Source organism: Trachypithecus francoisi, unplaced genomic scaffold, assembly GCF_009764315.1.
Source record: "Trachypithecus francoisi isolate TF-2019V2 unplaced genomic scaffold, Tfra_2.0 Lachesis_group13, whole genome shotgun sequence".
In the NCBI taxonomy this organism is placed as follows: Eukaryota; Metazoa; Chordata; class Mammalia; order Primates; family Cercopithecidae; genus Trachypithecus; species Trachypithecus francoisi.
In genome coordinates this window covers 128577768-128603266 of record NW_022681458.1, presented here as the reverse complement: position 1 = coordinate 128603266, position 25499 = coordinate 128577768, and the positions used below count along the sequence as shown (strand labels likewise).

Sequence of the window (25499 nt, the reverse complement as noted above, 5' to 3'; positions counted from 1 at the left end):
GAGTAGCTGGGATTACAGGCATGCGCCACCACCCTGGCTAATTTTGTATTTTTAGTAGAGACAGGGTTTCTCCATGTTGGTCAGGCTGGTCTTGAACTCCCGACCTCAGGTGATCCACCTGCCTCGGCCTCCCAAAGTGCTGGGATTACAAGCGTGATCCACCGAGCCCGGCTCTATGGACATTCTTGCACATGCCTTTGGTGGACGTATGCACTCACTCATTCCTCTTGAAGTGAAATTTCTGGGTCACAAGGTAAGCGTACACTTAGCTTTAGCAGAAACTGCAGCGTTTTTCCAAAGTGGTTGCACCGTGGGGCTGTTTTTCTATCTTGGTCGCTCGACTTTAAGCGAGGCGTAATCTAGAGGCACAACTGGCTCGGATAAGGCGTGGAGCCTCACTGTGTGCCGGGATCTGCCAGGGCTGCCACCAGCTGTACGAGTGAACAGACTCAGCAAGGTCCCACGGTGGCTTCCCACAGATCCACTCTCGGTGGGCTCGGTCCAACGACCCACTATCTCTGCCGCACCGGCCCCGTACAAATATACTCTTTCACATACTGGAAAACGGGGTGTTTTTCAGAGCATCCAGGTTAGGTCACACTGCAAAAAAAGTCAGCACTGCGAAACGCAGTCGCTTCCTCCATCCAGGAGGCAGCGCAGCCTTCCTTGCTCCAGAACAAAGGACACGCTCCGCAGTCTCGCGGCCCGGCCCCTCACCTAAGCACATGCGCAGATCGAGCCTTACGGAGGTCCGCGGCCCAGGCGCTCGTGACGTAGCGCCGTCCGCCAGTGCGTGATGACCCCAGAGCGTGCGTTCGGTGGCTCACAGGGGAAGATGGCGGCTGCTCCTTTGGAGGAGCGGGATTGAGAGGATCGGAGTGGGGAGACCAAACAGGAGAGACATTCCCGGCTCTGAAGACGAACGCTTCGCTGGCCTTTAGGAGCTCTGCTCAAAGCCAGACGGTGAGTGCGGCGGCGACACGGGACTGCTCGCCTGCAGCAGGCAGCGGCACTCTCCGCCATTTTCAGGCTCGGCCGTTGCGTGCTTTGGGGGCCTGGACGGGCGCCTGGGCAAAGGTTGGAGGAACTGGGAGGATCGACCTCGGGGCGGCTCGTCGAGGCAGGTTTGAGCCTCATGGGAGGGGGCTGGAGGCTGGAGGCTGGAGGCCAACTGGGAAAAGCGGGCATGGTACAACTAAGGCCCTGACTGGAAGCGGTGGCGACGAGAAGACGTAAGTCAGGCCACGGTTAAGACGTGAAGTTTGGAGGGAAATGCATTTTAACTGAGGTTTGGGGCGGGAGTGGAAGGAGGTGGGCCGAATTGAAGTGGTTGGTTGAAAGGGTCCTGGGAAGTTAACGTGAAATCTGCGAAACAGCTGAAGGCTTAGCCGTGATGTTATCGTGGCTTGAAATCGGTGTTTATAATAAGGATGAGGCTACAGCTTGACAGGCAAAGCCCTGCTTTTTTGGAATAGTTGTATTTCTATTTGGTTTGTGCTAGATCCTTGTTTCCAATTTTAAGTTTCTTCTGGCAACTAAGTAGTGAGGATCTTAGCATGCCTTCTTAAAAGAAATGACAATGAATGTTTGTACTTGGTTGTAACCCTTGGGATTAGTGGCCCCTTCCGGAGTAAGGAGGAGGAGGCGGCGGCAGCGGCGGCAGGTCGGTAGGGAATTCCGTAATTGGATCTATTTAAATCAAATCAGAAAAATACGGGCTACTCGTAGAAAGCCTGTCAAGAATGTTTAAAGTAGTTTCTACACACATGACCTTAAGTTGACTGTTCAGGAACTTTGGAAGACATTAGAATATGAACAAAAATCCTGCACTGAAAGGAACACCTCTGGGGAGCGTAGAGTTTACTTTTTAAGTACACTCTGGAGAGCTGATGCACGCTATATATACATATATATGTGTATATGTATGTGTGTGTATATATGTACATATATAGCCTGTGAACGTGGTGCAGTGGTAAACCTACTTAATTCAAACCTTTTAGTGACAGTTATGCTACTTGTACCTCTTGTGGCATTTTTCTTTTCCTCGCCTTAATTGCATTTGACCCATTTTTTATTACTGTAAGATACTTTTGCATTTTTTGTCTCCTTGACCGGAAGAAGATAAAATATTGTATAGATTTGAGTTTTTGCTGAGACTTGAAGTTCCGTATTTAGACGATCTTCTTGAAACTTGGGGAGAAATTTTAACTTGTCTTTCCTGTACTCCTGGGAAGAATTTGGTAGAAAGTTGGCTTATGACCGGGCGCAGTGGCTCACGCCTGTAATCCCAGCACTTTGGGAGACCAAGGTGGGCAGATCACCTGAGGTCAGGAGTTCGAGACCAGCCTGACCAACATGGCGGAACCCCGTCTCTACTAAAAATACAAAAATTAGCCGGGCGTGGTGGTGGGCGCCTGTAATCCCGACTACTCGGGAGGCTGAGGCAAGAGAATCGCTGGAACCCAGGAGGCAGAGGTTACAGTGAGCCAAGATCATGCCATTGCACTCCAGCCTGGGCGACAGAGGAAGACTCGGTCTCAAAAAAAAAAAAAAAAAAAAACAGAATTTGGCTTATATATATTACAATGCTTTAGACAAAAATCTTTATCTGTGAAGCTGATGGGTTAACTTGGATAATTTTCTTTGGTTGGGGAAAAATACTAAACAGATTTTGCCATCACGGTTTTATGTTGACGTAAAGCTTTGATTATATTTTTACTAAGCACTTAAGGTATTTATTCAGAGCTCTCTTTGCTAAGTAATAAGTTCATATACTTTTGCCATTACTTTGCGGGGGGAATATTATTTGATTATGGCTGAAGGAACTGCTGCATGTTTCAGAATGGGATAGTAAGGTTACAGTAAAGCTTTATGATTACGACGAAGATATTGGTGAAAATTTTTCAATTATAAATGTGTTTGTGTAATTTTTTTTTTTTTGAGACAAGAGTCTCGCTCTTTTGCCGAGGCTAGAGTGCGGTGGCGCGATCTCAGCTCACTGCAAGCTCCACCTCCCGGGTTCACGCCATTCTCCTGCCTCAGCCTACCGAGTAACTGGGACTATAGGCGCCCGCCACCGCGCCCGGCTAATTGTTTGTATTTTTAGTAGAGACGGGGTTTCACCGTGTTAGCCAGGATGGTCTCGATCTCCTGACATCGTGATCCGCCAGCCTCGGCCTCCCAAAGTGGTGGGATTACAGGCGTGAGCCACCGCGCCCGGCCGTGTTTCTGTAATTCTTTTGTGGTTGTTTAGCAACAAGTTTGGAATTTTACAAGTGTTTCTAGGTAAAGTATTTAGTTGGAGCCTGTAAATTATCAAAGTATGTTTAATTGTCACAAACTGGTAAGTTAAGCATGGATTCCAGATTGTACTAGGTTTCTGTACATTATTCCAAAAATTTTATTTCTGTTGAAACTTGGTAAGAGATGTTAACTGTTTTGTTGGGATGATGAAAGTTTCTCTGTTGCTACAGTGTGTGACAAGCTACAATGTGTGACAAGCTAGCTGCCTGACCCTCGGTTTTTGTGTGTGTTTGTTTTGCTTTTGAGGAAGGTCTAGCTCCATCACTCTTGCTGGAGAGCTATGACGCGACCTCGGCTCGCTGACATCCCGACTTCCCTAGCTCAAGCAATTCTCACACCTCAGCCTCCTAGCGGCTGGGACTACCAGGCATGGCCAACATGCCCCCCTTATCTATATTGTTTTGTAGGGACTAGTCTCGAGCCAGAGCTTCTGGGCTCAAGTGATCTGCCCGCCTCTGCCTACCAAAGTGTTGGGACTACAGGAGTGAGCCATTACGCTCGACCAACTGACCATAGTTTAAATACTTAAAAATATTTTGTCTGGCCGGGCGCGGTGGCTCAAGCCTGTAATCCCAGCACTTTGGGAGGCCGAGACGGGCGGATCACGAGGTCAGGAGATCGAGACCATCCTGGCTAGCACAGTGAAACCCCGTCTCTACTAAAATATACAAAAAATTAGCCGGGCGAGATGGCGGGCGCCTGTAGTCCCAGCTACTAGGGAGGCTGAGGCAGGAGAATGGCGTAAACCCGGGAGGCGGAGCTTGCAGTGAGCTGAGATCCGGCCACTGCACTCCAACCTGGGCGACAGAGCGAGACTCCGTCTCAAAAAAAAAAAAAAATATTTTGTCTCTAGCAGTGATTTAGGTTCAAAGCTTTTCTGTGTGAAAATGATTTTTTCTTTCTTTCTTTCTCTCTCTCTTTCCTTTCTCTTTCTTTTCTCTTCCTTCCTTTCCTTTCCCTTTCTCTCTCTTTTTTCTTTTTTCTTTTCTTTTTTTCTTTCTTTCTTTCCTTCTTTTTTTCTTTTCTTTTCTTTTCTTTTCTTTCTTTCTTTCTTTTCCTCCCTCCCTCCCTTCCTTTCTTACTTTCTTTCTTTCTCTTTCCTTCTTTCTTTCTTTCCTTTCTTTTCTTTCTTTCCTTTCTTTCTTTCCACTGAGTCGCTCCATCGTCCAGGCTGGGTGCAGTGGTGCGATCTTGCCTCACAGCAACCTGCTTCAAGGGATTCTCCTGCCTCAGCCTCCTGAGTAACTGGGACTACAGGCATGCACTACCACGCCTGGCTAATATATATATATATTTTTTCCGTGACAGAGTCTCACTCTTTCGCCAGGTTGGAGTGCAGTGGTGTGATCTCAGCTCACTGCAACCTCTGTCTCCCAGGTTCAAGCGATTCTCCTGCCTTAGCCTCCCGAATAGCTGGGACTACAGGTGCGGACCACCATGCCCAGCTAATTTTTTGTATTTTTAGTAGAGACGGGGTCTCACCATGTTGGCCTGAATGGTCTCGATCTCTGGACCTCGTGATCCGCCCTCCTTGGCCTCCCAGAGTGCTGGGATTACAGGCATGAGCCACCACACCTGGCCAATTTTTGTATTTTTTGGTAGAGACGGAGTTTCACCATGTTGGCCAGGCTGGTCTCAAACTCCTTTTTTTTTTTTTGAGACGGAGTCTCGCTCTGTCACCCAGGCTGGAGTGCAGTGGCCAGATCTCAGCTCACTGCAAGCTCCGCCTCCTGGGTTTACGCCATTCTCCTGCCTCAGCCTCCCGAGTAGCTGGGACTACAGGCGCCCGCCACCTCGCCCGGCTAGTTTTTTGTATTTTTTAGTAGAGACGGGGTTTCACAGTGTTAGCCAGGATGGTCTCGATCTCCTGACCTCGTGATCCGCCCATCTAAGCCTCCCAAAGTGCTGGGATTACAGGCTTGAGCCACCGCGCCCGGCTTTGGTCTCAAACTCCTGACCTCAAGTGATCCACCTGCCTGGGCCTCCCAAAGTGCTGAGATTACAGGAGTGAGCCACTGAGCTCTGCTGAAAATGATTTTTCTTTGATAACATTTATCTCTCCATTTCAAACCATTTACATTAGTCGTAGAGACTGAAGCTCTTCAGCATATTGGAAAATCTGAGCAGTGCTACTCTCATCCTGCCTGGCCCTTAAACATTTTACTAATTTTCTGATAATGACTGACTTTCTAAAGTTGTGCTGTACCTTATAGTCATGATTTGTGTGCTTATAAATCTCCACAGCTAGGTAGTATTGGAAAGGGCATGCATGGGTTTCAGCAGCAAAAGGCCCTAGATTTGAATGCCAGGCTCACCATTAACTACCTTTTTTATACTGGGTCAGTTAATTAAACTCTTTTTTTTTTTTCTTTGAGACAGAGTCTCGCTCTGTCGCCCAGACTGGAGTGCAGTGGCCGGATCTCGGCTCACTGCAAGCTCCGCCTCCCGGGTTCCCGCCACTCTCCTGCCTCAGCCTCCCGAGTAGCTGGGACTACAGGCGCCCGCCACCACGCTCAGCTAGTTTTTTTGTGTTTTTTAGTAGAGACGGGGTTTCACCGTGTTAGCCAGGATGGTCTCGATCTCCTGACCTCGTGATCCGCCCGTCTTGGCCTCCCAAAGTGCTGGGATTACAGGCTGGAGCCACCGTGCCCGGCCAATTAAACTCTTTAAGCTTCAGTTTCTTTGTATAAGAATGTAAACTATAAAACCTAAAGGTAAAAAAGTGCCTCATATATAGTAGGCATTCCTTAAATATTAACATTTTTTTCTTTCTGTGATGAATTTAATTGGCGACATCATTTTCAGTTTTTTTTTTGTTTTTTTTTTTTTTTGAGACGGAGTCTTGCTCTGCCGCCCAGGCTGGAGTGCAGTGGCCGGATCTCAGCTCACTGCAAGCTCCGCCTCCCGGGTTCACGCCATTCTCCTGCCTCAGCCTCCGGAGTAGCTGGGACTACAGGCGCCCGCCACCTCGCCAGGCTAGTTTTTTGTATTTTTTTAGTAGAGACGGGGTTTCACCGTGTTAGCCAGGATGGTCTCAATCTCCTGACCTCGTGATCCGCCCGTCTAGGCCTCCCAAAGTGCTGGGATTACAGGCTTGAGCCACCGCACCCGGCCCATTTTCAGTTTTTAACATTAACTCAACTATCTTTGTTGAAATTTACTGACAATCTCTTTCCTCTGATAAATTAATCACTCCTTTCTCTGTTATTAAAGCATTTTGTGTATATCTTTAATGTATTTTGACTGTACCTTCTCCACTACTTTGTGAGCACTTTGGTTTTTAGTTTGTTTTCTGAGACAGGGTCTCACTTTGTCACCCAGGCTGGCATACAGTGGCTTGATCACAGCTCACTGCAGCCTCTTAATTCCTGGACTCAAGCAATCCTCCTGCTTCAGGCTTTCAAAGTCTCGGGATAATAGTAATGAGCCACTGCCGCCAGCTCTTTGTGAGCACGTTGAAGACATACTATAGTACATTATATTTTTGTATTCCTAAAACCTAGGCATTATACAAATTGAAGAATGAATTTTCTACAAAAATTCCACTCATGACTCTACTGGAATCCATATTTCAACACAAAGTTGGTTTATTACTGATCTTTGGCTGTTGCTTATTAACTCTTCGCCTGGATTGTATTCTTCCTTTCACACTATTCCTATTCTGTTCACTCCTCAAAATCCAGCTAAATCCAATTAATGAGGTATTCAGTGACTCTCATTTATTCATAACTTGTTTAGTTAGTCTAGTGTCTGTGTGACTGCCTTCTGTTACTTCGTGTCCCATTAGTACTGCCTCTATGCCTTACCATTTTTAGCAGATCCTTGAGTGGGATGATATGTGCAAAACTGCTTTAGGCAGTTTGTTGTTACAGGCACCTGCTCTCTACTCTGTTTGCTCCTCAACTGAGTAGGTTGAGGAGCAATTTTCCTCTTTTGGTATATGGAATATTCTGGTAACTTTTTTGCAACTTTTAAGAAATTTCAAGCTGGGTGCGTTGGCTTACATCTGTAATCCCAGCACTTTGGGAGGCCGAGGCAGGTGGATCACCTGAAGTCAGGAGTCCAAGACCAGCCTGGCCAACATGGTGAAACCCTATCCCTACTAAATACAAAAAAAGTTAGCCGGGAGTGGTGGCACATGCCTGTAATCCCAGCTACTTGGGAGGCTGAGGCAAGAGAATTGCTTCAACCCTGGAGGCCCAGGTTGCGGTGAGCTGAGATTGCGCATTGCACTCCAGCCTGGGCAACAAGAGTGAAGCGCCGTCTCGAAAAAAAAAATTTCAAACATGCAGAAAAGGTGAAAGAATAATACAGTGAACACCATATGCCTTCTGTTTGGATTCGACTGTTAACCAACATTTAGCCATTTTGCTTTAACTCTGTATCCTCCCTTTCTTGAATGATTTGAAATTAAATTGCAGATATACTGCTTCTCCCCTTAATATCTCAGGATGCATCTCTTTGAAATAATGCTTTTTCCTGCACTTTTCTACATTTTTATTTCAAGCCAGTCTCCAGCTAAAAACATGTAAAATCGTTATCATACCTAAGGCAATTAGCATGAAATCTTTAGGATCATATATTTTTTTTTCTCCCAAATGAGTTGGTGTAATTATATATATATATATATTTTTTTTTTTGCTCTGTCCCACAATTGTTGAAGAGTTGATTTAATTCTAGGTTATACAGAGTTTAGGGTAGAACAAAGACCAAAGGGCAGTCTCTGGCAAGATTCTGGGCTGGTTTTACTTTAAATTCACAGCTGAGGTAGGAATGGCTGAGTGAAAACAACTAGAGACCTGGCGCAGTGGCTCACGCCTGTAATCCCAGCACTTGGGAGGCTGAGGCAGGCAGATCACCTGAGGTCAGGAGTTTGACGACATTGTGAAACCTCGTCTCTACTAAAAATACAAAAATTAGCCGGGTGTGGTTGCGCATGCCTGTAGTCCCAGCTACTCAGGAGACTGAGGCGTGAGAATAGCGTGAACCCAGGAGGTGAAGGTTGCAGTGAGCTGAAATTGCGCCACTGCACTGCAGCCTGGGCAACAGAGTGAGACTGTCTTAAAAAACAAACAAACAAACAAAACAAAACAAAAAAACAACTAAAGAGATGATGAACCACTGTAAGCATTTTAATTTATTCATATTTTTTATTTAAAATTTTAAAATTTTATTTGAGACAGGGTCTTAACCCTGTCATCCAGGTTGGAATGCAGTGACACAATCACGGCTCACAGCAGCCTCAACCTCCCAGCTCAAGCAATCTGCCCGCCTTGGCCTCCCAAAGTGCTAGGATTACAGGTGTGAGTCAACACACTTGCCTTTTTTTTTTTTAAACAAGTTTATTCTTAAATGTGCAATAGCTTCAAGACGACACTTCATTCCAGCTATAGGTGGCAAAAGATGATATGGCAGGGAATACAGATGTTTAAATACGAATGAAATCAAGGGTCACCATCACTTCAGGCACAAGGCATAGCTTACTTTCTGCCCGATTTTTAAATTCCACCTGTGACCGGAGCCCCTCCCTGGAGGCTTTCGCTTTTAGCTCCTTGTGTTTCTTCTGTTCCTTTTCTTGTTTCTGCTTGAAAGCCTTATTCATCTCCTTGGCCTGCTTTTTGGGCAGTTTCAAGGGGTTCTTCTTGCCACCTTTGAAGCCGGACCTGGCACCTGCTGCCCCTTCCTGACTGTCACCACAAACGGCTAGCCTCATCTTTTTAAAGCATGTTCCATATTTTGAAATTTCTTATTGTATGCTTAAAATGTCATGTATTTTGTTTCTCAATTCTTATTGTTTCTTTATTCCTTTTATTTCCTGTAAACTGGAAGTTAGATCTAGAGAGGTTTGACTAAATTTGGGTCAAATATTTTTGGCAAAAATACTTCATAGAGGCCAGGTGCGGTGGCTCACACCTGTAATCCCAGCACTTTGAGAGGCTGAGGCAGATGGAGTGCTAGAGCCGGGAGTTCAAGACCAGCCTGGACAATTTGGCAAAACCCTGTCTGTACTTTAATTTTTTTTTTTTTTTTTTTTTTGAGGCAGAGTCTCGCTCTGTCGCCCAGACTGGAGTGCAGTGGTGCAATCTCGGCTCACTGCAAGCTCCGCCTCCCGGGTTCACGCCATTCTCCTGCCTCAGCCTCCCGAGTAGCCGGGACTACAGGCGCCCGCCACCTCGCCCGGCTAGTTTTTTGTATTTTTAGTAGAGACGGGGTTTCACCATGTTAGCCAGGATGGTCTCGATCTCCTGACCTCGTGATCCGCCCGTCTCGGCCTCCCAAAGTGCTGGGATTACAGGCTTGAGCCACTGTGCCCGGCCTGTACTTTAATTTAATTAATTAATTAATTTATTTATTCATTTATTTATTTATTTCTGAGACGGAGTCTCGCCTGTCACCCAGGCTGGAGTGCAGTGGCCCAATCTTAGCTCACTGCAAGCTCTGCCTCCCAGGTTCACACCATTCTCCTGCCTCAGCCTCCCGAGTAGCTGGCACTACAGGCGTCTGCCACCACGCCCGGCTAATTTTTTGTACTTTTAGTAGAGACGGGGTTTCACTATGTTAGCCAGGATGGTCTCGATCTCCTGACCTCATGATCTGCCCTCCTCGGCCTCCCAAAGTGCTGGGATTACAGGTGTGAGCCACCGCACCCAGCGTCTCTACTTTAAAAAAAAGAAAAAAGAAAAATATGCCAGGTTTGGTGGCCTTCGCCTGTAGTCCCAGCTACTTGGGAGGCTGAGACAGGATCGCTTGAGCCAGAGAGGTGGAGGTTGCAGTGAGCCGACATCCTGCTGCTGTACTCCAGCCTAGGTGACAAGAGAACCCTGTCTCAAAAAAAAAAAAAAAAAACTTCACAGGTGATGATATGTGATTTATATTGTGAGGATATACTTTTAGCTATGATCACTCAATAAGGTGGTGGAGACTGCCAGATGTTAGCTTGCCTCATTTACAATGCCAAATTTACTTGATTAATGTGTCCATTGGATTTCTTCATCAAAGAGGTATATTTTTCCCCTTGCAGTTATACTTGATCTGTGGGGCGGTAACTTTAGCATCATGGGAGTACCTCACTTCTCAAAATATTTTTCACCTAATGATTGATGATTATTAGCTGAGTCATTTATTGGGGGTTTCCAATTTTGTTATTTGTTTACATTCATTAACTGTTTTCTGTAATAAAGAGTTTCTGCTTTCCCCCTTTCGTGTTTAAACGTTTATATTTTGAAATAAATATGAACTAACAAAAGAGTTGGAAGAATAGTTCAAAGAACTCCTATGTACTTTTAATTCTGATTCACCCATTTTTGATATTTTGTCACATTTGCTTTATTACTCCCTCCCTCCCTGCCTCCCAGCCCCTCATGTATTATTTTCTGAGCCATTTAGTGTTATTCACGGATATGCACTTCCACCCCAAGAACAAATTTATTAAATACTCACAATATTAACTAATTCTGGACATTGAACATTTATATAGTATCAAAAATTCATACTCAAATTTCTCTAGTTGTCTCAGTAACATCTCACAGAATATTTCTTTCTCTAATCTGGTATCCAATCTAGATATTTCTTATTTCTTTAGTCTTTAAGCGGGACCAGGTTTTTGGCCCTTGTTGCCTTTGGTCTTTTTTTTTTTGTTTTTTGTTTTGAGACAGGGTCTCACTTGATTCCCTGAGCTGGAGTGCAGTGACAAGATCATAGCTGCCTGCAGCCTGGAGCTCCTAGGCTTAAGTGATTCTCCCAGTTCAGTCTCCCAAGCTCCTGGGACTAACCCCAGTGAATTTGAGGGCTCCTTTGCTTTTTTGGCAAAACAATAACCCAAATTCTTCTTGTCTTTTTCTTTTGTATCTTCCCATTTCTCCAAGGAACCCCACTTCTTTTGGTAGAAAATATTTATAAACAAGGATTTGGATGCTTGGTGGTGTATGCATTTGCTTGTAGGTCCTTTTCAGTGGACAGAGCTAGAAAACATGATTTTAAAAATCATCAGCTTACATTGGTATTTTATTTTATTTATTTTTTCAGACAGTCTCCCTCTGTCAACCAGGCCGGAGTGCAGTTGTGCAATCTCGGCTCATTGCAACCTCTGCCTCCTGGGTTTAAGCAATTCTTGTGCCTCAGCCTCCCGAGCAGCTAGGATTACAGGCGTCTGGCTAATTTTTGTATTTTTAGTAGAGATGGGGTTTTACCATGTTGGCAAGGCTGGTCTCGAACTCCTGGCCTTAAGTGATCCACTCACTTTGGCCTCTCAAAGTGTTGGGATTACAGATGTGAGCCACTGTGCCTGACCTACACTGGTATTTTAAATTCCTAATCCAAATTAACATTATTGGCATTTCCTGCACAGAAAACAGATTCAGATTTATAATGCCAGTATTTTGCTAGCAATAACCCTACCAAGTGCATTTTTTTCAGTCCTTTTTTTCCTTAGAGTATACTGCATTAAAGATGAACTTTGTTCAAAAGTTACTTGAAATAACATTTTTCTGCTCGTTTGTTGAATTTGTTTATTTTGATTATCAAATTTAACAGTTTTTGTTTGTATTCATTATTAGGGTTTGCTTTTTCTTCCTCTTTAGTTTTTTTGTTTGTTTGTTTTTGAGACAAGATCTCAATCTCTTACCCAGGCTGGAGTGTAGTGCTTGCAGTTTTGGCTCCCTGTAGCCTCAACCTCCCAAGTTTAAGTGATCCTCTTAACTCAGCCTCCCAAGTAGCTGGAACTACAAGTGCGCACCACCATGCCTGGCTAATTTTTTGTATTTTTTTGATGTAGTCTGGGTTTTGCCATGTTGCCCAGTCTGGGCTCGATCTCCTGGGGTCATCGGATCCTCCCTCCTCAGCCTCCCAAAATGCTAGGATTACAAGGCATGAGCCACTGCACCCAGCCATAATTTAGTTTTTTTAATATGTTATTTACATGGTTTAAAATTTACTGAAAAAAATTTTTTTGGCACCTGTAACCCAGAAGAAATAAAATTAAATACTATGTTGAAAAAGTACTAGCTGGGCATGATGGCTCACATCTGTAATCCCAGCACTTTGGGAAGCCGAGGGGGGCAGATCACCTGGGGCAGGAGTTCGAGACCAGCCTGGCCAACATGGTGAAACCCCAGCTCTACTAAAAATACAAAAATTAGCCAGGCATGGTGGCGTATGCCTGTAATCCCAGTTACTCTGAAGGATGAGGCAGGAGAATTGCTTGCACCCGGGAGACAGAAGCTGAAGAAAAAGTAGTTAAGTCTTACTTCTGTCTCTGAGCTCTGGAGTTCACTCCTGTTTTTACTGCGTGTATTCTTATTTTCACATTCTTAGAAGAAAGTTGGCATGCTGTATATGCTTGTGACACTTGTTTTTTTAATATATAAATTGTGATAAATACAAGCAAAATGTTACTTTTTTTTTTTTTTTCTTGAGTTGGAGTCTTGCTCTCTCCTCCAGGCTGGAGTGCAGTGGTGTGATCTCAGCTCACTCCTGGTTCAGGCGATTCTCCTGCCTCAGCCTCTTGAGTAGCTGGGACTACAGGTGCATGCTACCACACCTGGCTAATTTTTGTATTTTTAGTAGAGATAGGGTTTCACCATGTTGGCCAGGGTGGTCTTGAATTCCTGACCTCAAGTGATCTGCCTGCCTGTGCCTCCCAAAGTGCTGGGATTACAGGCAGGGGCCACCGTGCCTGGCCTTAACCTTTTTTTTTTTTTTTTGAGACAGAGTCTTGCTCTCGCCCAGGCTGGCATGCAATGGTGGGATCTTGGTGCACTGCAACCTCCACCTCCTGGGTTCAGGCGATTCTCCTGCCTCAGCTTCCCAAGTAGCTGGGACTACAGGCGTTTGCCACCATGCTCAGATAATTTTTGTAATTTTTTATTAGAGACAGGGTTTCACAATATGTTGGCCAGGCTGGTCTTGAACTCATGACCTTAGGTGATCCACCCGCCTCAGCCTCCCAAAGTGCTGGGATTACAGGTGTGAGCCACCGTGCCTGGCCAGCCTTAACCATTTTTTTTTTGAGATTGAGTCTCGCTTTGTCACCCAGGCAGGAGTGCAGTGGCACGATCTCAGCTCACTGCAGCTTCCGCCTCCTGGGTTCAAGCAATTATCCTGCCTCAGCCTCCCAAGTAGCTGGCACTACTGGTGTGCACCACCACACCTGGCTAATTTTTTGTATTTTTAGTAGAGATGGGATTTCACCATGTTGGCTAGGCTGGTCTTGAACTCCTGACCTCAAGTGATCCACATGCCTCAGCCCCACAATGTGCTGAGGTTATAGGTGTGGACTGCTGCACCTGGCTCATAATGTAATTCTGTTTTTAACATTTTTGAAGAACCTCTATACTGTTTTTCATCGTGATTGTACTGTTTTTTGTTGTTGTTGTTGTTATTTGTGTGTTTTTTGTTTGTTTTTTAGAGACAGGGTCTCACTGTGTTGCTCAGGCTGGTCTTCGCCTCAAAGTGATCCTCCCACCATGGCGTCCCAAAGTGCTAGGATTACAGGTGTGAGCCACTGTGCCCAACCTCATTGTACCATTTTAGAGTCAGTACACAATGGTTCCAGTTTCTTCATATTCTCACCAACAGTTATTATTTTCTGTGTGTGTGTTTTTTTTTTCCCTTTGAGACAAGGTTTCCCTCTGTCACCTCTGCTGGAGTACAGTGGTATAATCATAGCTCATTGTGCCTCAACCTCCCGGGCTCAAGCAATCCTCCTGCCTTAGCCTCCCGAGCAGCTGGGACAACAGGTGTGTGTTACCATGCCTGGCTAATTTGTTTTTCTTTTCTTTTCTTTTTTATTTTTATTTTCCTAGAGACAGGGTCTCACTATGTTGTCTGTCCTGGCTGGTCTCAAACTCCTGGGCTCAGTCTTCCCACCTTGGCCTCCCGAAGTGCTGAGATTACAATGAGCCACCATGCCCATCCTAAAGTTTTACAACCCAATAATAGTAATATTCCATCACTATAGCTATCATTGAGTTTCAGAAGTTAGACTATTAAAAGTTTCAGTAAAGAGCTTTAACCAGTTCATTGTGGAAATACTGTGTACACAATTATTTTTTGTAAGAGGAAGGAGATTTCTGTCTTAAATAGCTTTAACAAAGTTTCAGTTTCATATACAGAAATAGATTTAAACAAAACTCAGGGCCAAGTACAGTTTACAGAAATAGGCTTTGTAAGGTCTGTGGTTTTATATGGTTTTGTTATTATTTTTTTGTTTTTTTTCCCTCTACAATTCCTTCATAACATTGGAATTTTTTTGCTGCTTGTTTTTTTTTTTTTTTTTTTTTTTTTTTGAGATGGGAGTCTCACTCTGTTGCCCAGGCTGGAGTGCAGTGTTGCGATCTGGGCTCACTGCAAGCTCCTCCTCCTGGGTTCATGCCATTCTCCTCCTGAGTAGCTGGGACTACAGGCGCCCTCTACCATGCCTGGCTGATGTTTTTGAATTTTTTTAGTGAAGACGGGGTTTCACCATGTTAGCCAGGATGGTCTCCATTTCCTTACCTCATGATCCGCCTGCCTCGGCCTCCGAAAGTGCTGGGATTGCAGGCGTGAGCCACTGCGCCCAGCCTTGCTTCTTGTTTTTAAGGAAAAAGATTGTTTTTGTCAAGTGTTGATGGTGATTTGGGATCAGAAGCTGTAATTTTTATGATTCCCATCTCAGTTGATGGACATTAGGATTGTTTTTACTTTTTGATTATTATGAATAACACTGCTGTAAACATTAGCGTACAAATATTTGTGTGGACATAATGCTTTCAGTTCCCTTGGGGATTTACCTAGGAGTAGAATTGCTGGGTCATGTGGTATTTCGACATTTAACATTTGAGGAAGTTCTTGACTTTTTCCCACCTAACCTTCAGTTTATTTTATGCCTAACAACCACTATTTTAATTAATTAATTAATTAATTTTTTTGAGACGGAGTCTCGCTCTGTCGCCCGGGCTGGAGTGCAGTGGCCGGATCTCAGCTCACTGCAAGCTCCGCCTTCTGGGTTCACGCCATTCTCCTGCCTCAGCCTCCCGAGTAGCTGGGACTACAGGCACCCGCCACCTCGCCCGGCTAGTTTTTTGTATTTTTTTAGTAGAGATGGGGTTTCACCGGGTTAGCCAGGATGGTCTCGATCTCCTGACCTCGTGATCCGCCCGCCTCGGCCTCCCAAAGTACTGGGATTATAGGCTTGAGCCACCGCGCCCGGCCACAACCACTATTCTTTTGTAATCCAGACGGACTTGTTATGAGGGTTACTATTTCTCCACATTCTCACTAACACTTCTTATTTTCCCTCTTTTGGACCATAGCCATCCCAGTGGATGTGAAGTGTTATCTCATTGTGGTATTCATTTCTTTATATATTTTAGAGATGGGGTCTCACTCTGTTGTCCAGGCAGGAGTTCAGGTGCGATCACAGAGCACTGCAGCCTTGAACTCTTGGGCTCAAGCAATCTTCTTGCCTGAACTCCAGCAGGAGGTGATTCGAGTAGCTGGAACCACTGTTCCTGGTGCTCATTGTGGTTTTGTTTTGCATGTTTCTATCGAGGCTGAACATCTTTTTCTGTGCTTATTGTCGTTTGTATATCTTCCTTTTTTTTTTTTTTTTTTGAAACAGAGTCTCACTCTGTCGCCCAGGCTGGAGTGCAGTGGTGCGATCTCACTGCAATCTCTGCCTCCCAGGTTCAAGCAATTGTCCTGCCTCAGCCTCCTGAGTAGCTGGGATTACAGATTCCTGCCACCATGCCCGGCTAATGTTTGTGTTTTTAGTAGAGACGGGGTTTTGCCATGTTGGCCAGGCTGGTCTTGAACTCCTGACCCCAAGTGATCCATCTGCCTTGGCCTCCCAAAGTGCTGGGATTACAGGCGTGAGCCACTGTGCCCAGCCTGTGTATCTTCTTTGGAGAAATAACTATTCACATTCTTTGCCCATTTAAGAAATTGGGTTACTTCTTGTTATGATTGAGTTTTAAGAGTTCTTTGTATATTCTGGATGCAAGTCTCATCAGATACATGATTTGCAGAAATTTCCCCTCTTTTTGTGGGTTTGTTTTCCTTTTTTTAACTTTTTTTCCCAAGTCATGTGTAGGAAGACAGTGTTTTGATTTTTTTATGGTGTTATTGAAGCAAAGAAGTTTCTAATTTTGATTACGTCCAATTTACCTACTTTTTCTTTTGTTTATTGTGCGTTGGTATCATATCTAAGGCAGTTTCACCTAACCCAGGGTCATGAATGTATTCTCTGTATTTAATGCAGTTGGCAGTTAAGCAATTTATTTTTCTCGCTAGAGAATGTAGATTCTCGTCCATTGGTATAAATGTGAATATGAGTTTGACTTTTTTATTAGAAAGCAGCTATAGTGAGTTTGACCTTGTGGTTAGAAAGATACAAGCTTTTGGCTGGTCCGATGGTAGTGGATTATCAGAACCTACTAACATTAGTGTCACTAAAGTTGATATACAACCCCCAACTGCTAAATTTGACTGGCTTAAAAAAAAAAAAAAAAAAGAAAACTATAAGCTTTAGTTTTGGCTCTATTAAAAGCAGTTTTCAGTAACTATTAAATTTTACTTAGTGAAGGGAGAGTCAAGTATAAATTAATGAAGGACAGGTTTCATTGGTGAATTTTTTTTTCCACAACTTTTTAAGATATTTGTTTAACTTTCAGTTCATCATATCCCTAATAACCACTAGTTTTTCTGAAATCCATACTGACTTGTTTGGAGGGAAATATCAAACTGTTAAGATGGTATGTGTCATAAGGTAATTGAAAGGCATCATAAATTCCAAATATACTGAGGAACTAGTTAACTGATTAGGCTTTTAGGTCAATGTAGATAGTAGAACTAGAACCTGAGAACCACAGTTCTGAAATCAAGAGGCTTGTAAAAGCTTAAGCTTATCAGTTTATCTTGCTATTGACAGATTTGAAATATTTAGGGCCAACCAGCTCTTTAGGATTGTCCCTTTGGAAATGATTGTCTTTTCCTATTTTGTTAAATGCTTTTAAATTCATTTGTTAAGCCAGGTTTAAGAAAGGAATTTTGGAAATTTCTTGCCTGCTTTCTATGTAATCTTTTTTTTTTTTTGAGACGGAGTTTCACTCTGTCGCCCAGGCTGGAGTGCAGTGGTCGGATCTCAGCTCACTGAAAGCTCCGCTTCCTGGGTTCACGCCATTCTCCTGCCTCAGCCTCCCGAGTAACTGGGACTACAGGCGCCCGCCACCTCGCCCGGCTAGTCTTTTGTTTTTTTGGTAGAGACGGGGTTTCACCGTGTTAGCCAGGATGGTCTCGATCTCCTAACCTCGTGATCCGCCCACCTTGGCCTCCCAAAGTGCTGGGATTACAGGCTTGAGCCACCGCGCCTGGCCTCTATGTAATCTTTTGAGATGTGTTCTCACTCTGTCACCAGGTTGAAGTGCAGTGGTGTGATCTCGGCTTACTGGAACCTTGACTTCCTGGGCTCAAACAATCCTCCTGCTTCAGTCCCCTGAGTAGCTGGGACCCACAGCTGTGTACCACCATGCCTGGCTAAGTTTTTGTGTTTTTGGTAGAGACAGGGTTTTGTCGTGTTGCCCAGACTGGTCTCGAACTCCTGAGCTCAGGTGACCCACCTGCCTCAGCCTCCCGAAGTGTTGGGATTACAGACTTGAGTCACCATGCCTGGCCTGTAATCTTAAAAGTATGAAATTATTTTGCCTCTAGAGATCATCAAATCTAGACCCTTTAATTTGAAGATAGGCAAACAACACTGGAGAGATTAAATTTCATAGTTACATTGTTAGTGGCAGAATTCAGGTCACCTGAATAGCAGTTTAGTGTTCCCACTTTTACAAAAAAAGCCACTAAGACATTTCATAATATAGCTTGGAAGGGTTTTTTGGTTTAATGTCTTTTTTTTGGTGATGTAGTCTCGCTCTGTCGCCCAGGGTGGAGTGCGGTGGTGTAATCTTGACTGACTGCAACCTCCGCCTCCCGGGTTCAAGTGTTTCTCCTGCCTCAGCCTGCTGAGTAGCTGGGATTACAGGCGCGTGCCACCACACCCAGCTAATTTTTGTATTTTTAGTAGAGATGAGGTTTCACCATGTTGGTCAGGCTGGTATCGAACTTCTGACTTCATGATCTGCCTGCCTCAGTCTCCCAAAGTGCTGGGATTGCAGACATGAGCCACCGTGCCTGGCCTGGTTTAATGTCTTTGAGAGAGAGCTAACATTTATCAGTTATATTGTGTAGCTAAAAGGTCTAAAATAGGAAAATCATCAGGAATCAACTGGTTACATTAATTATTTTGTGATTTGCAAGAGTTGTCATATCTAACTTTGTTCAAAACTGATTTACCAACTAGGGCCTTTTTCTGCTTTACTTCTAGTAACAATTTTTAGCCTTTAAATCTGCCAGATAATCATGGGAATTGACAGAACTTTTCTTGGCAGATTTTAAATGTGTGTTCGTATACATACATGTGTATATAAATGTATTTGTATATACCAAGTGGGTAGCTCAGTGCCTCCTCATATATATCAGTCACTCAAATTGTAATTATTTTTTTTTTTTTTTTTTTTTTTTTGAGACGGAGTCTCACTCTGTCGCCCGGGCTGGAGTGCAGTGGCCGGATCTCAGCTCACTGCAAGCTCCGCCTCCCGGTTCCTGCCATTCTCCTGCCTCAGCCTCCCGAGTAGCTGGGACTACAGGCGCCCGCTACCTCGCCCGGCTAGTTTTTTGTATTTTTTTAGTAGAGACGGGGTTTCACCGTGTTAGCCAGGATGGTCTCGATCTCCCGACCTTGTGATCCGCCCGTCTCGGCCTCCCAAAGTGCTGGGATTACAGGCTTGAGCCACCGCGCCCGGCCCAAATTGTAATTAATATTAATAGCGGCTGGACTAGAGCGGTGTGATCACGGCTCACTGCACATCAGCCTTCTTGCACTTGGGAATACTAGACAGCACTTTAGCACTCCCTGGGGGACCAGTTGAAATCGTGAAATTGCCAACAAAATGTACAAACACGTGAAAAACGCAACACTTGGTAGAGTGGGAAAAAGACACTTGTTTAGAGCATGAGGACTGCCGTAAGAAGATAGAGTGCTGCCTTGTTTGACCTGGGGTGGTGACGTGCGCTCTGAGCAGGTGGGAATTTTTCCTGCCATGGTGATCATTCATGGACGTTCATGTGCTTTGTGTGGTGGGATAACTAGCAGTGCACTGTGAGTATTGGTTTTGGGGCTACAGGTCAGTTTTAGCAAGTAGGTAAATTCACAAATATAGAATCTGTGACTAAAGAGGATTGATTATAGTTTGATCTTGGGGAAACAAACAGTTTTTCTGATTAAATTATTTTTTGTTGTTAGCTCCAAGGATATAAGAAGTATGCTTTTTAATTAAAAATTCAAACAACCAAAATGTGTACTGAAATTTTTTCCCTGAACCTAGTCATTTAGGAGACAAAAATACAAAGATATTAATGTAGATTGTTTTCCCTGAAGGTGGTATACAAAGAGCATGAAAATAGTGTACATAAAAGGTGGGAATAAAACTGGTGAATAAAATGGAATAAAAAAGCATGTAATGAAGAAAACTAAAATTGAAACAGGAAAGAGGAAATGAGAGAGAGAGTGTGTGTATGTATGCTGGGAAAGAGCCCAAGAAATGAATTTTTTTTTTTTTTTTTTGTAGAGACAAGGTCTCATTTCGTTGCTCAGCCTGGGCTTGAACTTGAACTCCTGAGCTCAAGTGATGGGACCTACCTTGGTCTCCCAAAGTGCTGGGAGTATAGGCAGGAGCCACTGTGTTCCACTGCAGTAGAGATTTTCCTTAACCACAATAGTGCTGTCTCTCACACATGAGAAAATTAACAGCCGGGTGTGGTGGTTTATGCCCGTAATCCCAGCATTTTGGGAGACTGAGTTGGGCAGATCCCTTGAGGCCAGGAGCTGGAGACTAGCCTGGACAACATGTTGAAACCCTGTCTCTAAAAAAATATACAAAAATTAGCCAGATGTTGTGACACATGCTGTATAGTCCCAGCTACTCAGGAGGCTGAGGTGGGAGGATTGCTTGAGCCCAGGAGGTCGAGGTTGCAGTGAGCTATGATGGTGCCACTGCACTCCGGTCTAGGTGACAGAGCAAGACTGTCTCAAAAAAAAAAAAAAAAACCAATAATCACCTAATATTAATGCCTGTTCTATTTACCTGATTTACCTAGGTAAATCTATTCTGTATACCAAGTTTACCTAATTGCCTCAAAATATCTTAGGCTACTTTTTTTTTTCTTATATACACATACATGTGTATATAAATGTATTTGTATATACCAAGTGGGTAGCTCAGTGCCTCCCTCGTATATATCAGTCACTCAAATTGTAATTAATATTAATAGCGGCTGGACTAGAGTGGTGTGATCACGGCTTTTTATATACACATGTATGTGTATATAAAAAGAACCAAGATTCCATCAAGGTTGCTTTTATCTTTTAGTCTTATCTAGAATAGCTCTCCCCTCCGTGTTTTCTCCTTCATGCATTAACTTCTGGAGGTTTCAAGACAGTTATCTTTTTTTTTTTTTTTTTTTTTTTTTTTGAGACAAAGGCTTGCTGTGTTGCCCAGGCTAGAGTGCAGTGGCTCCATCTCAGCTTGCTGCAACCTGGACCTCCTGCGCATCTCAGCCTCACGAGTAGCTGTGGCCACAGGCACATGCCACCACGCCTGGCTAATTTTTTGGTATTTTTTTAATATAGAGAGGAGGTTTTGCTATGTTGCTTAGGCTGATAGCTTTTAGAATTTCTTTTTTTTTTTTTTTTTTTTGAGGCGGAGTCTTGCTCTGTCGCCCGGACTGGAGTGCAGTGGCCAGATCTCAGCTCACTGCAAGCTCCGCCTCCCGGGTTTACGCCATTCTCCTGCCTCAGCCTCCTGAGTAGCTGGGACTACAGGCGCTTGCCACCTCGCCCGGCTCGTTTTTTTGTATTTTTAGTAGAGATGGGGTTTCACCGTGTTAGCCAGGACGGTCTCGATCTCCTGACCTCGTGATCCGCCCATCTCGGCCTCCCAAAGTGCTGGGATTACAGGCTTGAGCCACCGCGCCCGGCCTAGAATTTCTTGTATGTTTGTGTATCCTATGGTTTGGTAACTTTTTTTCTCTGTGTTTTCTTTAAACTGGAGTGTGTAAGTCTACAAATCTAACTAATTGGTCCATTGTTATAGACTAAAAAAATGTAATTCTGCCTGCCTGACAGGTGTAGCTGTGTTCTAGAGATTGGGACCCATCAGGGTATTAGGACCTTCGTCATTAAAAGTCATTGTTTCAGGCAGGGCATGATGGCTCACGCCTCTAATCCCAGCACTTTGGGAGGCTGAGGTGGGCGGATCACGAGGGCAGGAGTTTGAGACCATCCTGGCCAATATAGTGAAACCCTGTCTCTACTAAAAATACAAAAATTAGGCAGGCATGGTGGCACACGCCTGTAGTCCCAGCTACTCAGAAGGCTGAGGCAGGAAAATCGCTTGAACCCGAGAGGCGAGATTGCACCATTGCACCCCAGCCTGGGCAACACAGTGAGACTCCCTCTCAAAAAAAAAAAAAAAAAAGTGATTGCTTCATAACTTACTTCCCTTGTACTGATTCCATGTTCACCATCAACCTACAGATGTTAGTAGCATGCAGTTTAGGAATAGAAAGTATTTTATTTTTATGTTTTGACACCAGGGTCTTATGTTGCTTAGGACTTGAACTACTGGGCTCAAGTGATCCTCCTGCCTCAGCCGCCCAGTAGCTAGGATTACGGGTGCATGCCACCTCACCCAGCTTGAAAGTATTTCTTTTTTCTGAGATGGAGTCTCGCTCTGTCACCTAGGCTGGAGTGATCTTGGCGACTCAACAACCTCCGCTTCCTGGGTTCAAGCGATTCTTCTGCCTCAGCCTCCTGAGTAGCTGGGATTACAGGCGCCTGCCACCACACCCAGCTGATTTTTTGTATTTTTAGTAGAGACAGGGTTTCGCCATGTTGTTCAGGCTGGTCTTGAACTCCTGACTTCAGGTGATGCGCCTGCCTCAGCCTCCCAAAGTGCTGGGATTCCAGGCGTGAGCCACCACCACGCGCGGCCGTGAAAGCATTTCCTAAGCACTTGTGAAAGGACAGCTGTCCTCTTAGCAGTTGTACTTCTCATTTAAAATTGATGTTGAGTCAAATATACTCAAGATTAATACTAGATGGGCTTCATTTACTTATTTTTTAAAAATGGTCTACAAATATACTGGGCTGAATTCTCCATTTGGATGGACCTATAAAATATGGCATACTTCGCTTTTACAGAGCTTCCAACTAAAACTATCCTAGAGTTTTGGGTGAAAACTTAATCCAACATAGAACTAGCAACTGTATTTATATTTTTATCTTTTGTAAGTTAATACTGTTTAGTCATGAAAGGAGATCCATTGTGATCTTTATTGTTTTGGAAAGATTTTACCTATACTGTATACTAGAGTGGAAAATATAGTTTCTTTCTTTCTTCTTCTTCTTTTTTTTTTTTGAGATGGAGCCTTGCTCTGTTGCCCAGGCTGAAGTGCAGTGGTGTGATCTCGGCTCACTGCAACCTCTGCCTCCTGGGTTCAAGCGACTCTCCTGCCTCAGCCCCCTGAGTAGCTGGGATGACAGGTGCCTGCCACCATGCCCGGCTAATTTTTGTATTTTTAGTAGAGACGGGGTTTTACCATGTTGACCAGGCTGGTCTAGAACTCCTGACCTCTGATGATCCACCCGCCTCGGCCTTCCAAAGTGTTGGGATTACAGACAGACGTGAGCCACCGCGCCTGGCCGGCTTTCTTTCTTTCTTGCTTGCTTGCTTGCTTTCTTATCTCTGTCTGTCTGTCTGTCTGTCTTGACAAGATCTCACTCCATCACCCAGGCTGGAGTGCAGTTGTGCGATCTTGGCTCACTGCAGCCTCGACCGTTGCAGCCTAAACCTCCTGGGCTCAAATGATTCTCCTGCCTCAACCAACCGAGTAGCTGGGGCCACAGGGGTGCGCCACCACTCCTGGCTAATTTTTTGTATTTTGATAGAGACAGGGTTTCACCATGTTGCCCAGGCTGGTCTCGAACTTCTGAGCTCAATCTGTTCTCCTGACTTGGCCTCCCAAAGTTCTGGAATTACAGGCGTGAGCCACTGTGCCTGCCTGAAAAATATAGTTTCTTAAAACTGAGTTCTGGCCTCTATTTCTCAAGTTGAGTAAGATGGTGAAATTTCACACTGTTTTAAATTGAGTCTTTTGTTTTCATTTTTTTTGAGACAGGGTCTTGCTGTGTCACCCAGGCTGGAGTATAGTGGCATGATCATAACTCACTGCAGCCTCAAACACCTGGATTCAGGTGATTCTACTTCCTCAGCCTTCCAAGTAGCTAGGACCACAAGTGCCTGCCACCACACCTGGCAAATTTGTTTTATTTTTGTAGAGATGAGGCCTCAGTATGTTGCTCAGGGTGGTCTTGATCTCTTGGCCTCAAGTGATCCTCCTGCCTTGGCCTCCCCAAGTGCTGGAATTACAGGCTTGATCCACCTTGCATGGACTAAATTGAGTTTTTTTTTTTTTTTCCTTGAGACAGAGTCTTGCTCTGTCGCCTAGGCTGGAGTGCAGTGGTATGATCTCAGCTCACTGCAACCTCCACCTCCCGAGTTCAAGCAATTCTCCTGCCTCAGCCTCCCGAGTAGGTGGGATTACAGGCACCGCCATCATGCCTGGCTAATTTTTATATTCTTAGTAGAGACGGGGTTTCACCATGTTGGCCAGGCTGGGTTTGACTTCAGATGATCCACCTGCCTCGGCCTCCCACAGTGCTGGGATTATAGACGTGGGCCACTGTGCCAGGCCCTAAATTGAGTTTTTGATGTACCAAATAATTAGATATTACCTATGAAATAAATTTTAATTTATCTTGGGGGATAGTGGATACACATACATGTATGAGATTCAAAAGGTACACCTGAAATTTCTCTTCGCTTTTATGCTGACTTATCTAATTTGTTTTCCCCAGAGGCAATGAGTGGTAATGTTTCTGATTTATCTCTGAGTGTGCTTATAGTATACCACTGGCCTGTTTTGTTTGTTTCGTCGCAACCCACGTACTCTAATCAAGGTAGTTTTTAGTTTTTCCTTTGTAGACTCCATGGAACTTTATATTTTCTCTTGAGATACGGAGTCATCAAGTGAAACGTGTAGCTTGATCATTTACCTAATTTGCTAATTTACCTAATAATCACATTTGGAAAGGTTATGAATGGATCAAGTTTTACTATCTCTTGTGATTTATTTGTAATAATACCTTTTTTTTTTTTTTCTTTTTGAGATGGGGTCTCACTCTTTTTTGCCCAGTCTGGAGTGTAGTGGCACAGTCTTGGCTCATTGCAGCCTCTGACTCCGCCTCCCAGGTTCAAGTGATTCTCCTGCCTCAGCCTCCCGAGTAGCTGGGATTACAGGTACACACTGCACACTACCATGCCCATCTAATTTTTGTATTTTTAGTAGAGACAGAGTTTCACCATGTTGGCCAAGCTGATCTCGAACTTCTGACCTCAAGTGATCTGCCTGCCTCAGCCTCTCAAAGTGCTGGGATTATAGGCGTAAGCCACCTGCCCTGCCAAGAATAGCTTAAATTGCTAGTTGAACTTAATTCTGTAAGGCAATGTTGAGTTCTCAAAGTGAGGTCAGAACTGTTTTCATACCACTACTAAGATAATAAGACATTATCAGGCCTTTTTACTGTTGATGCTTGTGGTTATGTTATAAAGCAGTAATGGATAAAACTGCTAGCTCCTTAGCATCATTCAAGGCTACCAAACTGTAGCAGGTGCGTTACTTTTACCTCATGCTGGTAGTTGAAAAGAAAAAAGACAGTTTCACTTAAGAATGTCATTGATGAAGTGGTAAATATAATTTTATTAATGTCACCTCTTGAGCATATGATTTCTAATACAGGATGTTTTGGATTGAGTTGTGTTCCCTTTATATGCTGAAGTAGTAACCCCTACTGTGATCACATTTGGAGATGAGGCCTCTGGGACATCACTAGGTTTAGCTGAGGTTGTGAGGTTGGGGCCCTCATGATGGGAATAGTACCTTTAATAGCAGAAACACCAGAGAGTTTGCTGTTTCTCTTTCCGTCAAGCCAGAAAGAGAGCCCTCACTTGGAACTGGCTATGCTAGCACCTTGATCTTGGACTTCTAGCTTC

At 44.3% G+C, this 25499-nt stretch overlaps 1 protein-coding gene across 6 annotated transcripts in view; it reads left to right on the top strand.

Annotated features, from left to right (window-relative positions):
• The first annotated feature begins 787 nt into the window (after window positions 1-787).
• The window catches only part of WDR33 (WD repeat domain 33), a 112815-nt gene continuing 88103 nt past the window's right edge, over window positions 788-25499 (top strand). For 4 of the 6 annotated variants that reach the window (XM_033231872.1, XM_033231878.1, XM_033231877.1 and 1 more), the window contains exon 1: window positions 790-963. The gene's annotated coding sequence lies outside the window, so the exon portion shown is untranslated. Of the gene's footprint in view, window positions 964-25499 lie in introns of all 6 variants that reach the window. The other 2 variants (XM_033231874.1, XM_033231873.1) reach the window with 2 other exon arrangements.